A 14,970-nucleotide genomic window follows, 5' to 3' on the forward strand; every position below is an offset into this window, starting at 1 on the left:
CCTACTAAATTAGACAAAATCGAGAACATCCAAACGGGTTGACAAGGTAGCTCAGCAAGAAAGTGTGTTTACTACTACCTGACTACTTAACCTAAATATAATTCCTAGAACCTACATGATGGTGGAAGGAACGAGCCAGCTCTCAAAAGTGGTCCTCTGACCTCTGCGTGCAGTTTCACTGCTGCCTCTCCTGGGTGTGGGAGTAAGCTGGAGGTGTGGACAGTGCTACTGACGGGAGAGACGTGATCAGGCCATATATTCCTAGCCTGGGAACAAGTTGAGACTCAGAACTGAAAGGTGACTTTTGTAGAATCTATTGCTTTTGTTCCACGGTAAAGCTGAAAACCTCTCAGGGTGTGATCTGTCTGCGCCGGCCTTGATTCTGAGCACCAGAGACAGGTGCTTGGGGAGCCACGCTAGGGTTTCCTGCCCCTGGCAGAGCCAGGCAAGTGAGGGTTAACAGCATTGGTTGGATTTCCCAGCCTGTTTTTGTTTTGTTTTGTGTTTTTGGTTTTTTTTTTTTTTTTTGGAGACAGGGTTTCTCTGTAGCTTTGGAGCCTGGGATTTCCCAGCCTGAACTGAGCCAAAAAGTCAAGTCAGGCCCTGGTAGTGAGCACATGGGAGGGGCCTTGTGCTCCTTGATATGCAAAGGTCTCTCTGTATTCACTCCTGGCTTTACTAGGCAAGTTTTCCTGTGAGAGTGTTTATTACACCCATGAGCCACAAATTACCGGAACTAGCTTAGGAATAAAGGTTTCTCTGGGTGTGCGTTAATTCCAGTACTTGAGAATCAGAAGCAGGCAGATCTCTGAGTTCCAGGCCAGCTACGGCAACACAGAGTAACCCTGTTGATGCATTTATCTAATTATTCTTTACAATAAAAGCTCAGGAGTCAGATATCAGGGTAAGAACTTGAATGAACACAGAACTGGCAAAAAAAAGCTACCAGTGATACCTGGATCCTGTGTGACAACCCCCCTACGCCCCCCCCCCCCCCCCCCCGCCATCTAAAAGGGTCTGAGATCCTGTCTTAACCCTGCCCTTACTATTTCCTGTGTCTGCTTGTCCTCAGTTCTCCAAAACCTCTATGGTTAATTTTAGTAGTAGCTGTTAGTAGGTAGCTCTGTCCTCTTGATTGAAAGTAAATTTTATTGGCAGTCAGAATACAATCAAAATAACACACAACACCCTGTCTTGAAAAACCAAAAGGAATAAAAGGTTTTGGTTGGGTGTGATGGGGCAAGCTTTTAATCTCAGAGCTCAAGCAGAGACAGACAGATCTCTTGAGTTCTAGGTTAGCCAGAATTACATGATAAGACCATGTATTACAAACCCCAAACTAGCTAGATAGAAAAGGTTTCTCTTTTTAAAAATGTGTCGAGTGTTTTATCTACATGTATATATACCATGTGTGTGTCACCAAGGAGGCCAGAAGAAGGTGTTCGATCTGTTCAAACTGGAGTTACAAAAAGTTGTAAGCTGCCATGTGGGTGCTGGGAACCTAACCCTGGTCCTCTATAAGAGTGGCCAGTGCTCTTAACTGCTGAGCCATTTCTTAAGTTAAAAAAAAAAATTACTGCTTTATTCGAATGTCCTTCTGACAGTCTTGTGAATCCCCAAAAAAGAGAACAGAGATGGTATGGATACTCGGCAAGCCACATGCATAAAATCCTGGAAGTGGGACCCAGCCTGATACCATAGACTCTCTGGGGCCTGTCATGGAACCCACTCTCCTTTGGTCTTGAACTTTAGGTACAAGTCTCATCTGCAAGGCAGGCAGTCTCTTCTCCCCTGGACACTGTTGACCCCTGAGGTTGAAGATAAGCTGCCTCAGTCCAGGGGTGAGTGTGCACTCTTCTTCCTCAGGGACAAGCCTGTACTTCTGCAGGGATGGTGGGTTAGAGAGGGAACCTGGCTGATCTGGGAACTGGGCTGATTTCCTGAGTATCAGGTGCATAAGGTCCCTACTTTATAAAGTGGGGTCTGCCCTCAGGTTATCCCCACTGGTCAGCACCCAGCCTGATCTTAATGTTCTGTGACTCCCGGCTTTCTGTGAGGATAGAGCCCCTGAATCGCTTACTGTGTATTCTGGGTGTTGGTGGGAATAATCTGTTGGCATGATTATTACTATTATTATTATTTTGAGTGCTTCAAAGACAGGTCTGGGATGTTGATCACAGGTTACTCCCCAGTTGTTCACTAGGCCTTAGAAATTGATCTCTTTGTTTGGCCTCTGTTGTAGAAGGCAGCAGTGGCATACTTCACTATTCCTGTGACTGAAGGAATTTTCTTCTAGTGTTGGTGCTGGAGACAGCACCAGAACCCAGGGCCTTCCTCACATTTGGCAGACTCTGCCACAGAACCACACCTTTCACTGGAAACATTTGAACTTTCCCAGGTTTCCAAACCTTCTTTAGAACTCAGTTTTTCTGTCTTTTGGTTTAGGTTGGCCTGCACATTGAGCCAGCACATCTATACAAGTTGCCTTTTGACAGAGCTGTGGCCATGGCTGCATAGTTGGACCAGCACCCCGGACCCTGAGGCCAGGTGAGTGCTGGGGACTCCTGTCTATGGGATGAAAAGCTGGCTCAGACAACCTCCACATACCTAATGGAGCTCTGCTTAGGAAGAGAAGGCAAGTTGTACCTGTGGAATCAGGCTTGACCCTTGAACCTCATTCGTCACCTGCTCAAAGGCCTAAAGAAGGGGGACCAGAGGCTAACCTTTGACCTCCAGCTGTTTCTCCTTCTAAATGGCTAGAATTGTACTTTAGTCACTGCCCACCACTTATGTGGAAACTTTAGCTCTGCAGAGCATGGAAGTGCCAGAGTGCCACATGGGAGGAGGGCATTTCTGTTACCATCAAGATCTGGCAGCGACACCTTAGCTCAGGGCCATGTACCTGTAAAAGCAGGAGGAATTGAATGATATCCTAGAAGTAGGAAGCCTCAGAACATCCTAGGACAACTCCCTCCTTTTTATACGGTAGCATGCAGCTCAAAATGGAAGGTGTCTTGTTAAAATAGGCAGGCTCATCTCCATCCAGTGGCATCTGGTTGGCTACTGTGTGAGGCTCAACTGCTCTGACATCCCTTCTGTGCTAGACACAAGCTGTGACAGTGTTAGGGTTAGGGGCTTGTTGTTTAATTTTTATTCTCAGATTATTTTATGTGTTTGAATGTTATACCTGCATTGTCTGTGTAACACTTGTGTGTCTGGTAGGTACCTGATGAGGTTAGAAGAGGTAACAGGTCTCCTGGAACTGGAGTCAAGGAAGACTGTGAACCACCATGTGGGTGTTGAGATTTGAATCTGGGCCTTCTGCAAATGCAGAAAGTGCTCTTAACCTTTGAGCCATCTCTCCAACCCTGTATTTTATTTTTAGGACAGGGTCTAACCATGTAACCCTGGCTAGCCCTGAACTCACCTTGATCTTTTGCCTCGGACTCTCAAGTGCTCAGATTACAAGTGTGTACCCACCAGCTCTGGCTTATTTCTTGAGAGACTGGTTTTTTTTGTTTGTTTGTTTTTGTCTTTTTGTTTTATTTTAATGTATCCCCAGATGAACTCCAGGTAGTCCTCCTGCCTCTGCCTCCCAAGTGCTGGTATTGTAGGTTTTAGTTTATAGTTTATGAGGTGTGTCCTTATTTAATAGTAGGCCTTTTATTGCTGCTGGGGTCTCTTGATTCCTGCTTGTCAGTGGACTAGGCACCCCCTGCCTATTACCAGGGTATGTACAGAGTGCATCTGCACCCCAGCAGGTCCTTCTGTCTGCTCAGAGTCATGGACCAGGTCTTTGTCCTTGAACCTCTTGGGGGGGAGTCTGCCTGTTTGGTAGGTGATGCTCATTCTTGTGCTGGGTATTACAGACCCTGAGTAAAGGCCAGGCAGCTTTAGAGAAGAACGAGCTCACTGGGCAGTGGTGGTGCACACCTTTAATCCCAGCACAGGAGTTCAAGGGCAGCCTGTTCTACAGAGGTAGTTTCAGGATAGTCAGGGCTACAAAGAGAAAAGCCTTCCTCAATCCCATGTCCCTCCCCCCCCATGCCCCAGAAAGAAGAAAAACAGATGCGTCCCTAGAAAATAGTGCAGATGGTGGCCTTGGCCACAGCATGGCCAGCATTGTCTTCCTGCTAAGGAGAACTGTTGCAGAGTCCCTGGGGTGTCTGGAAAACACCCACCTGTGGGTCCTGGCTGCTTCTGGGGAGGGGATTAGGCCCTAACTGCATCAAAGAACTACTGCATGTGTCCCCAAACTGCCCTGTGGGTGGTTAGAAAGGATTGTGACTGGAGAGCTGGGGTGAAGGAGGTGGGAAATGGCCTTGAGTTCTGTGTGACAGTTTCTGAATCCATCTCCCTAAAGGAAAGGTCTGTGTGCCTTTGCTCTTTATCATATTTCATGTGCATGATATGAGTGTGGTTGCAGGGCATATGCATACCGTAGAGGGTGACTGTCAGGTCTTGTTTTCTCTGGGAATTTTATGCCAAATGACAATTTTATAAAGCTCATTTTTGGAGTCAAGCTTTTGGTTTTAGGCTACAAGTGTGTATTCTTTTCCCTGTCAGATACTATAGAAGAAACAAATGTCTCTAAGGATCAAAAGAGAAGTGTAGAACTTGAGTCAAACTTGAGATCACTGAATTCTGAATCTGCATTAGGAACATGGCAGTTGTGCCAGGAGGACCCATAGCAGTGCTCAGATCAGGTGGAAGGGATGTTTGCCAGCTAGATAGATGTGGTGGTAGAGTGCTGCCTTGTGAGACCCTGGCTTCATCCCCAAAAATAAGCAGTTAAAAGCGTGAAATGTTTCCAAGCTCATGTTGGTGTTCAAAGGAAAGGAAGCTGATCAGTCCTTAGTCTGGGGAGCCAGTGCAGTTTCACACGTGGAGATGAAGGCAACAGTTCCCAGCTTCTCTAGACTGAATTACTAACATGAGGCAAGGGGAGGCCCACCAGTATGGACCACAGAACCCATGTCTCTGTGGGCTAAGGTTCCCCTCCCCTCCCTCCTCCCCCTCCCCTCCCCCTCCCCTCCCTTCCACTCCTCCCCCCTCCCCTTCCTTCCTTCCTTCCTTCCTTCCTTCCTTCCTTCCTTCCTTCCTTCCTTCCTTCCTTCCTTCCTTCCTTCCTTCCTTCTGTACAGTTTTTCAGTATATACCAGACTAGTCTCAAACTTGGGGTTCTCTGGCCATGGACTGTGGCATCATGGCACCACTACTACTTTGTGGGTGTGCTTGAAGTTTTCCATAACCGAAAGTTTAGGACCAGCAAGATGGCTCAGTAAGTAAAAACACTTCACCATAGCCTGAGGTCTAGTCTTCATCATGAGCCTGGGGTCCACCTCCTCGAATCTCACAGTGTCCATCTATGGGCTGTGAATTCCTGAATCTTACGCTTCAGCCTCAAACTGGACTTTGAGTATATTGTGAGAGTATCTTCAGTGTCTTTCAGAACTAATTCTTTGATTTTCAAATTGTTAGCCTTAAGGGGGCTACTTCTCATAAATACATAGTATAAAATGATAGTAGTATGTTTAAGGCTATTTCAGACATTGTTGAACAATGGAATTCAGTTCTGATCCCAATACAAAAATTCATTTAGTGATTTTTATAAAATTTAAACCAACAACTCAAATACCAGGATTTTTGTTGTTTTTACTGTTTTGGTTTTCTTTTAAGCCAAGGAGGTCCCAGTAAGTAATGTTAGCTGGCCTAAAACTCACTGTATATAGTTCAGGCTGGCCTCAAACTCTAGGTTTTTTTCAAGACAGGGTTTCTCTGTAGTTCTGGCTGTCCTGGAACTCACTTTGTAGACCAGTGTAGAAGGAGCAGCGGCTGCGTTCCTGCCACCCGGCTCCCGGCCGCCTGGCTAGCTTATGCCTCGAAATAATAACACGGAAACTGTATTCTTTTAAACACTGCCTGGCCCATTAGCTCTAGCCTCTTCTTGGCTCTCACATCTTGACTAACCCATTTCTAATAATCTGTGTAGCACCACGAAGTGGTGGCTTACCGGAAAGGATTCTAGTGTACGTCCATCTTGGGCTGGAGCTTATTGAGTCTGTCTGAGGCATCTTACCTCACTTCCTTCTACCCAGCATTCTGTTCTGTCTACTCCACCCACCTAAGGGCTGACCTATCAAATGGGCCAATGCGGTTTCTTTATTAACCAATGAAATTAACTCCTCCATCAGACCAGGATGGCCTCAAACTTGGAGGCCTGCCTCTGCCTTCTGAGTGCTGGGATTAAAGGTATGTGCCACCATAGCTTGGCTCCTTTTTTCTTTTTTTCTTTTCTTTTCTTTTTTTTTTTTAGACAGGATTTGCAGAAGACCACAGCCACCCCACCCTGCTCCCACCATGGGTGGTCAAGAGTATGTTGCCCCATGCATGTTCTACAGGTGGCACTTTTACTGAGACAGGCTCATAATCCCATTTGTGTAGTAAACTGCTGTGGTTTTCTGGGTTCTCCTGAGAACTGCCATGGCTGACATGGTGACTTCGGACTCTGGAGCTGTACTTATTAAACATCTTAAGAACCGGCTTGTGTTTTTGATCACCAGGCCCAGACAACTGTAGCCCTTGGGGTTGAGACCCTCCAAATAAAAAACAAAAACCACTCAGGTAATAGCATGTAAGAAAAATTGACATTGTCACTATTTTAAAGTGTGATATCTGGTAGCATTAGTATAGTCACAGTATTGTGTTTTTCTTCCCAATTCCAGAACATTTAAAATTTTTATTTTTTATTTTTTATCTGTCTGTGCCCACGCACGCGTCCTTTGTGGGTTGGTGTTCAAGGTCAGAAAAGGGCAACTCCCTGGAGCTGGAGTTCGCAGACGTTGTGAGCTGTCTGTTAGTCATTTGCATGGCTGCAAGAAATGTCTAGTCAAGTGTTCTCCCGGTTTTTTAATTGACTTGTCATTATGTTCTTCCTTGATGTGGGGGTGAGGGGGCTCTTGTGAACCCGGACATTCTAAGTAAGCTCCCTTGACTGTTCATAGCCATAAGAAATTTTCCTGTCTGTAAGATGTTCTGGACATCAGGCCCTCATCAGGAGATTTTTGTCTGTTTCACCATTGGTATTTTGTTTGTTTTGTTTTGTTTTTCTTTGAGACAAGGTTTCTCTGTGTAGCCCTGGCTATCCTGGAACTCTCTTTGTCGACCAGACCAGGCTCTTTCCTAAATCACAGAGATTCGCCTGCCTCTGCCTCCCAAGTGCTAGGATCAAAGGTGTGCGCTACCTCTACCCAGTGCTGTTAATACTTTTTGGTTTGGTTAGATGTGTGAGAACCTGTTGCCAACTCCAAGGATAGGAAGTTTGACTTGTGGTTTCTTTTAAGATTCTATTGACTTAGTTAGGTCTTTGATCCATTTTGAGTTGTTTCTGGTTTTTGCTTTTTTTGAGGGAGGATAATTTTTGAGACAGGGTTTCTCTGTGTAGCCCTGGCTGCCCTCTAACTCACTCCGTAGACCAAGCTGGATTTGAACTCACAGCACTCCTCCTTTTTCAGACTCCCCAGTGCTGGGATTACCTGTGTGGTAATCCACTATGCCTGGCTTGGTATTTTGAGATGCCTTGGTCTGCTGTTCAGGCTGTTTGTGGAGAACTGGGATGCAGAAGTGTTGTATGGCCTTCTAGCTTCTGTGAGCTTTCAATTGTTATCTTCCTTCTTGGCGTGAAGACTCTGGCTTAGTTTATAGGAGGGGAGTGAGAGGAAGCAAGCTTGCCTTTAGTTCTTTTTCTGGTTTGTTTAGGGAGTGTGTGTCCATTCTAGTACTGGGCCCTGGTGACACAGAGGTGTCTCCTGTCAGGGAGGTGTGTGGGAGCATATAACAAATGAGCACACAGACAGAAACTGCAGGTACCGCTGAGATCTGGGGGAAGAGCCCTGTGGGCAGAAGCAGGTGTGCAGAGCTATAGCTTTTCCGTTTGGGGTGCTGGGGTGTGAGATATGGAATGGTGGAAGCCACAGAGACTACAGACTTTTTAGCCAAGGCCAGGGTGGCTGCATTTTCCGCAGCATGATCTTACTGAGAATATACTTTTGTTGTTGTTTGTTTTGTTTTGAGACAGGGTTTCTCAGTGTAGCCTTGGCTGTTCTGGAACTCCTCCGTAGACCAGGCTGACCTTGAACTCAGAGATCCAGCTGCCTTGGGAGCTCTGGGACTAAAGGTGTGCGCCACCACCTTCCGGGTTGAAGATGCAGTTCTTTGATTACTGTCCCTGTGACAGCTCATGTGACAGACAGTTCAGCTCTGTGGGCTGGAGGTGGCTGCAGATGTGCGTAGGGGGAGTTGGCTGCCCACAGGCTGCAAAGACGTGAGGGTTCTGACCTAATTTTTCTTTGTCATGAACTGTGGCTTCAAATCTCCAATCCCCACCCTGGGCCTCCTACAGGGGGGAGCTGCAGTCAGCAGTACCACTGTGGCAGAGGGTGTCTCTGTGAAAGGGATATGGGACACAAGTTTTTTGTTTTTTTACTATATGGGACACATCTTGGTTCCTCGCTTTTGCTCAGTGTCTTTTTTGGGAATGTTTTTTTCTGAACCTTTGAAGACTTTTTTTTTTTTAATGAGCATTTGTATGTATTTCTGTGTGAGGGTGTTGGTTTCCCTGAAACTGGAGTTACAGACAGATGTGAGCTGCCATGTGAATGCTGGGAATTTTTTTTTTTTTTTTGAACCAGGGCCCTCTGGAAGAGCAGCCAGTGCTCTTAACTACTGAGCCATCTCTCCAGCCCCACCCCCATCCTGAAGGCTTTCTGTGCAAAATGATCTGTCCTAGGCAACAACATGGATGAAAGATCAGGCTGGAGGATTGATGAAGGATTAGTCCTACAGGAGTGTTGGCCTGCTTGTAAGGGTTATGGGCTCCATTTCATGGTGCTAACAGTCTTGCTGAAGTGATAACTGTGGTCTTGGGTCACACTACAAGCACCGAGTGTTCCTTCACATTGCTGTGCTGAGCAGCAGCACATCCCTCTCCCTGGGCTGCAGGCGACCAGCACTGGACACAGCTTGAGATCGGGTACCCTTGTGGGACCACTCCCAGCCTGGTCACAGTCAGACATGCTGGGGTATCTGAGGACTCTTGAGATGCCACATGTTTGTGTACATACTAATAAGTATCTGGAGTGCATACAAAATGTGTTTGTGCATGTTGAGCAAGGCTGGTTAATGTGCCGCTAAGTAGGCTTTCAAGAGCTGAGGATGTAGAAGTATCTGATGTTTCTCTCTGTCCTGTGGAGTCGGATGCTCTTCAGACGGACATCTTGTCACTTTTGGTGTCTAGATGTAGTGAGTGCTCCTTGGTCAGGTTCTGGGAGTCTTCAGGTCATCATTGGAGGCTGACAGGTAGCTGTGGAAGCACACCCAGCCTACCCCACGGGACAGAAGCACCTGTGGATCATATGTCTGTTTTTTTTTTTTTTTTTTTTTTTTAAAGAGTCTATCTCCTAGTGACTCTTGTCCTCACACACTGGCCAAAGTGCTCACTAGATTTAGAGTGAAGTGCTGTTACTCAACTAGGTAGGTCTAAGAGTTCTGAGGAGGGCACCAGGGCTGACTGTACCCAGTGTAGACTTTGAGGCAGTGACTTTCTTCTGGGACCTCTGTCTTTCCCTCAGGACCTTTCAGTGAGTAGAAGCCATCATGGTTCCTCATCCTCTTGGTGTCGGTTCCCCCTCACCCCCATACCTGATAACCATCTTAGGGTTTCACTGGTACACATGATCCCTTCTGAGTTTTAGATACCCTGGAGACATGTCCTGATCTTGTAGCTCCATCTTGCCACAGGGCCTCCATGGGCCATAGGCCTCCAGACCCTTGGCTGTAGTACATTCAGGTTTTACTGTCTTCCCAGATGCTCTCAGAGTCATCCCTAGAGCCTTTGGCTGGGCTCTGCACTGGAACTAGGTTAAAGTTTCATTCTTGTCTGAAGTTGAATTTGTAGCACGTCACTTCCTTGTCTGAGGGGCCTCTGCCCTTTAGAGTTCTACGTGTGTGTGAGGTTCAGAGACTTAATTAAACCTTGGGTCCTGGGTTTGGTTTGAATTTGCTGGTTGCATGTCTTTTCTGAACCCTCTGCAGATGTACTCTGGGGTGGGACTGGGAAAGCAGGCTGTTAACCACTCTGTTAGGGGATCCTGGAGCTGCACTGCTGTTTCTGTTCTCTGTGTAGTTTTGTCTGGGAGAAACACTAGCCTAGGTGGCCTGAAGGCTGTGGCTCATCATGGTACACAGTTTTATTTGGATACAGCCATACTCACTGGAGTATGTATAGTCAGGACCTCAGGACAGAGTCCTCTCACAGACACCAGAGGTGCTGGGCTGCTCCTGCAGTCCAGAATAGCTCTCAATGAAACTTACTTCCAAGTACCCAGCACAGTGCCAGCAGTGCTACCAGTGCTCATGCCCATCCCGTCCTTGGATCCCATAGCCCACCATGACACAAGGCAAGAGTTAGATTCCCTGTGACATGGGTATGGGACTTAGCTCTTGTAGCCCATTTGTCTTATTAAATAGGTCCCCATGTTTTCTGTCATTTGAGTGGAGTTCTGAAAGGTAGTGTCTTTGACTTTTTTTGCCCATAGGCCTATGTTTTTCCTGCCTGATTTCACATTGTAAGTGGCTTACACTTTGTATTTTACAATTTTACATTGTAAGAGGAACACTGTAACTGTAAGTATGCCTCACACACTCAGTGGAGTTGAAATACTTTGTGTTTGCATGTCCCAGTAGAACATGTCCAGCTTGATGTGTGCTCACCCCTAAGGTGTTCCAGGTCCCTAGAACCTGCAGGGATGATTTGAGGTGTGCTTTCTGTGGGACTCTGCCTAGAGCAGTACAGACTGCAGATCTAGTATCCTCCCATTCTCTAGGTTACTCCTACCTACCTCACCCGGCTAAATCTCAGGTTTGCTCTTGTAAACTGGGGGATGGTCATCACATTCAACCTTACAGGTGGTTGGTGGAGCTACACTGGGGATGCTACTGGCTAAGGGCCACTGGGTGTTAGGAAGAAAACCCTGACTTCATGTTAACACCAAAGGAAACACTGAGTGGATGAGGCCCAAGGATCCTGTCAGCACCAACCCCAGAGAGAAGCCCACATATGCTCATTCATTTTTAGTGCCTTCTGGGCTGTGTATGTGTGTGTGTGTCTGTGTCTGTGTTTTCCCCTTGCCAAGCTAGAGGCACACCAAGGACACAGTCTCTTGCAGAGACAAAGTACATTTGAGTTGCTGTTGCCTACCTTTTTATAAACCACCTTTATGTGAAATCCTTCAGTCACTCTTTGGTGCTGGAGTTTCCCCTGGTCTGACTACCCCATGGCTTCTTGTCAGTGGCCTCTTCACTATCACTACACAGGGAGCCTTTGTTTCATTCAGAGTGGCTGCTCCACCTTCCTGGCGTCATGTGTGTACAGTAGGGGTAAGGCATTGTCTGATTGTGAAGACGTCAGTCAGTACAACTGTGGTTTATGTGTCATTTTTTACCATGCAGCAGAGGTTGCTATTGCAGGTCAGTATTGGGGGAAGGAGACAGTGGGAAATTCACCACTAGGCCCACCTAGAATTTGGTACCTATCACCTTATTGAGGAGACACATCTGTCCTCAGCTTGTGAGGCTCTGGGTGTTTGGCATCTGATGAGCCCTAGCATAAGTGAGTATGCTAAGTATTTGGGTAAGACCATTTGGCAAGGGCCAGTGTGACCCTCCTGTTGCAAGTCACAGGGATTCTTCAGGAGAGGTTCTGGTCTCATCATCTCCTCCTTGGGACTTTGAAGGCCTAGGACAAGCTATTGGGCTTTCATGATTTCATTTGACTTACTCATTATGTCATATATGTAGGCATGGGCCACAGTATGCATGTATAATTTGGGAGGAGTGGTGACTTGGGGCTCAGAGGGGCATTTGTTGGGGCATTTGTTGCTCTTCAAGAAGATCTGAATTCTGTCCCCACACCCATGTGGTTGCTTAAAACCATTCATAGCTCTAGATATCAAGTTTCAAGGTATCTGGCACCTTCATCTGACTTCTCAGGCTGGCACAATACACATACAAACATATGAGTCAAAACACTCATGTAGATAAAATACTAATTTTTTTAAGTGCCTGACGTAGTGGTTCATGCCTTTAATCTCAGCACTCTGCGAGCATAGGAAGATTTATTTCTGAATTCAAGGCCAAGCTGGGCTACATAGTTAGAGACCTTGTCTCCAAAAAAAAGTTTGTATAATTACTGTGAACTTTTTACTTTTTGCACTGGAGAGATGGCTTGGTTGTTAAGAATATTGAGAGTATCTATGTCAGTACCCAGTACCCACATGGCAGCTCACCTGTACCTAAGAATCATTCTCTCTTCTGGCCTCTGAACTTCTAGAGCACTTTACTCACATGTTCACAGACACACGCCTGTGTATGTAATTAATATAAGGAATAAATCAGTCTCTCTCTCCCTGGCTGTTCTAGAACTTGCTTTGTAGACCAGGCTAGCCTCAAACTCAGAGATCTGCCTGCCTCTGCCTCCAAAGTGCTGGGATTAAAGGTGTATACCATCACTGCCCAGCTGTAATAAATCTTAAAACATTAAAAACAAACCAAAAAACAAAAACTTAAACTACAGTGTGGCTGCTCTTGGAAGTCCAGTGTTGCAGGAGCACATCTCAGGGCAAGGATGCTGAGCTCTCCAGAGCTTCCCGGTGTCCAGGAAACAGGATCTTACTATATAGCCCTGGTAGCCATGGAACTCACCCTATAGTTCAGGCTGGTCTCACGCTCAAAACAATTCTTCTGCCTCAGTTCTTTTGAGATTGGGATGAGAGACTACTGGTAAGGTAAGCATTTTAAAACTCTGTGTACGTACTATTACTTAGTAACTTGAATTTTTCTCCTTCAATCTGTTTTCAGTATCCTACTCCATGTCTTTCCCATATCTTGGTGAGGCGGGGTGGGGAAACGAGCCTCCACTCTGTCCTTTGCTATGGGTCACTTTTTTGTCTCCTACGTTGAATTGGCTCCTTTTTACTTGGCCTCACATAGGCCTGACAGTATTTAAAGGTTGAGACTTGGGCTTTTGGGTCTGAATTCCTTCCTGAAGAGTCCCAGCCACTCTCATTTGGATGTGTGGCAGGAAGTGACTGGGGCCCACCCGGGCAGGTTTGAGTGTCTGTTCTGCTTTGGAGGAGAGAGACCTGCCTGTTACAACTTAGCTGTCATCTCCCTTACCTCCCCCACCACATGCTTGGGGCATGGCTGTCTAGTGGCTGTGCCATGTGGTCAGAGTGGACAAGGCTCCCAAACCCCAGTTGCTGATAGGGGTGATCTGGTCTCCAGCATGGGTCACAACTCTCTGGAGAGTGCTAGCTGCAGGCCAGGAGGAACTGGCCAGCAGGACTTCTTTGCCTTATGATTGACTCTGTGTGTCCTTGTTCTTGTCATTGTTTGATATGTACAGCTGCTTTATAAGGCCTGCTTTCTTCCAGATAGGAAGTGATGTCCCTCAGAGTCCTGGGATAGAAGCTGCCCTAAAGGAGGGTTCCACTGCATTAAATTGTAGTCTTAATTTTTCCTTCCCCATTTCCATTGCTTGGGAACCTTATAAACCAGAGTAGCCCCCTTCCCTCATTGGTACTTAGCAAAACTTCAGAGCGCACCAGGGTTTCTCTGTAGCTTTGGAGCCTGTCCTGGAGCTACTAGCTCTTGTAGACCAGGCTGGCCTCAAACGCTGGCCAGTTGGTTTTTTAGAGCAAGGCAGACCTCTGTCTTCTGTGTCATCATTCTTTCCCCCTGGAATCCTGTCCCCTCCCCCACAGTCCATCTGGAACATTTCCATCAAGACTGAGTTCTGATGCACTCTTTCCCACCTGGCCTCTGCCTCTCTGCTCACCCTGACCACTCAGACCTGTCACCTGACACCCTTGGCCTTTTCAGTCTTTTGCCCAGCTGTGCGTTCCTGTGCATGGGGTAACCTCAGCCCCTAGGATAGCAGCTCCTCTGGTAGAGGGAAGGAGAGGGAAGTGTTTGTTTCTTTCTTCCTCCTCCTCTCCCTTCTTTACTCCCTCCCTCCATCTCTCCTCCCTTGGGGCTAAGGTTCTCCAGGTTCCAGGCATCAGCTGTCAGTTTGTCCATGTTCTACCCACTTCTTGCAGCCTTCCATTTATGTCTGGGTTTCACATTTTGGAGTATTTCTGAGGTTGAGCTTCCATTCAGGACAGCAGAGTCTAGCCTGTTGAGTCTTGGCATGATGCTCAGTTTCAGCTTGGAGAAGCTTTTCATTCTTTTACACAATACCCAGAATGTGCACCTGCTGGCCTGGCCCCAAGCCCTTCTCGATTTGCATGGTATGTTAGTGTGTCAGTTAGACTGTTACTTGTGTCTGTGGATTAGATTAGCAGGGGATGGTCACTGGCCCGCCATCCTTAGCCTGTGTTGGGTATCTTTGCTCTAGATGACTTCTTAGAGGTCCTGGGCCCAGCTGCTGCATTTGACCTTTGGCACTTGACTTAGAGCTGGCTTCTCGCCCAAGGTCCTCCCTTCAGTTGTGTTGTGGCATTTTTACTGAAAGGAAGCAGCCTCTAGGTAGCAGTTAATGGTGTTTGTGCTGCCTCAGAGACCTACTTTTGGTATACAACAAGGACTCGAGCCCTTTGTCCAAGGGCTGGCAGAGGCACCTGTGTAGGACTCTTGCTGAGGGAGCCCTTTGCTGTACCCCACCTACCCACTAACCTTCAGGCTCCACTGGTGGTTGCTAGGATTGCTGCATGTGCAGGTATGAGGCCCAGTCCTGGATGTTGGAGAGCAGGGACTCTGCCTCTCAGTGTTCTACCCCCTCCTTGGTGATTGGATGACCCTTGTGACCTTTGTATCTCTACCCTTAAAGTGACCATCATTTCCTGTGCTGCTGCCATGCAGTCAGTGGCTGGTGAGACCCATTCCCCTCAACAGGCCTGGGGTAGTTACTCT

The 14,970-nt window shown here is 47.0% G+C and overlaps 1 protein-coding gene across 5 annotated transcripts in view; it reads left to right on the forward strand.

The window, feature by feature from the left end:
• Positions 1-14,970, forward strand: part of Gatad2a (GATA zinc finger domain containing 2A) — an 88,981-nt gene that overhangs the window by 42,225 nt on the left and 31,786 nt on the right. For 3 of the 5 annotated variants that reach the window (XM_075987284.1, XM_075987288.1, XM_075987287.1), the window contains exon 2: positions 2,446-2,547. The exons of the other annotated variants lie outside the window; for them this stretch is intronic. The gene's annotated coding sequence lies outside the window, so the exon portion shown is untranslated. The remainder of the gene's footprint in view (positions 1-2,445; positions 2,548-14,970) is intronic. 5 annotated transcript variants of the gene reach the window in all.

This window comes from Microtus pennsylvanicus, chromosome 9 (genome assembly GCF_037038515.1).
Source record: "Microtus pennsylvanicus isolate mMicPen1 chromosome 9, mMicPen1.hap1, whole genome shotgun sequence".
NCBI classification, from domain to species: domain Eukaryota; kingdom Metazoa; phylum Chordata; class Mammalia; order Rodentia; family Cricetidae; genus Microtus; species Microtus pennsylvanicus.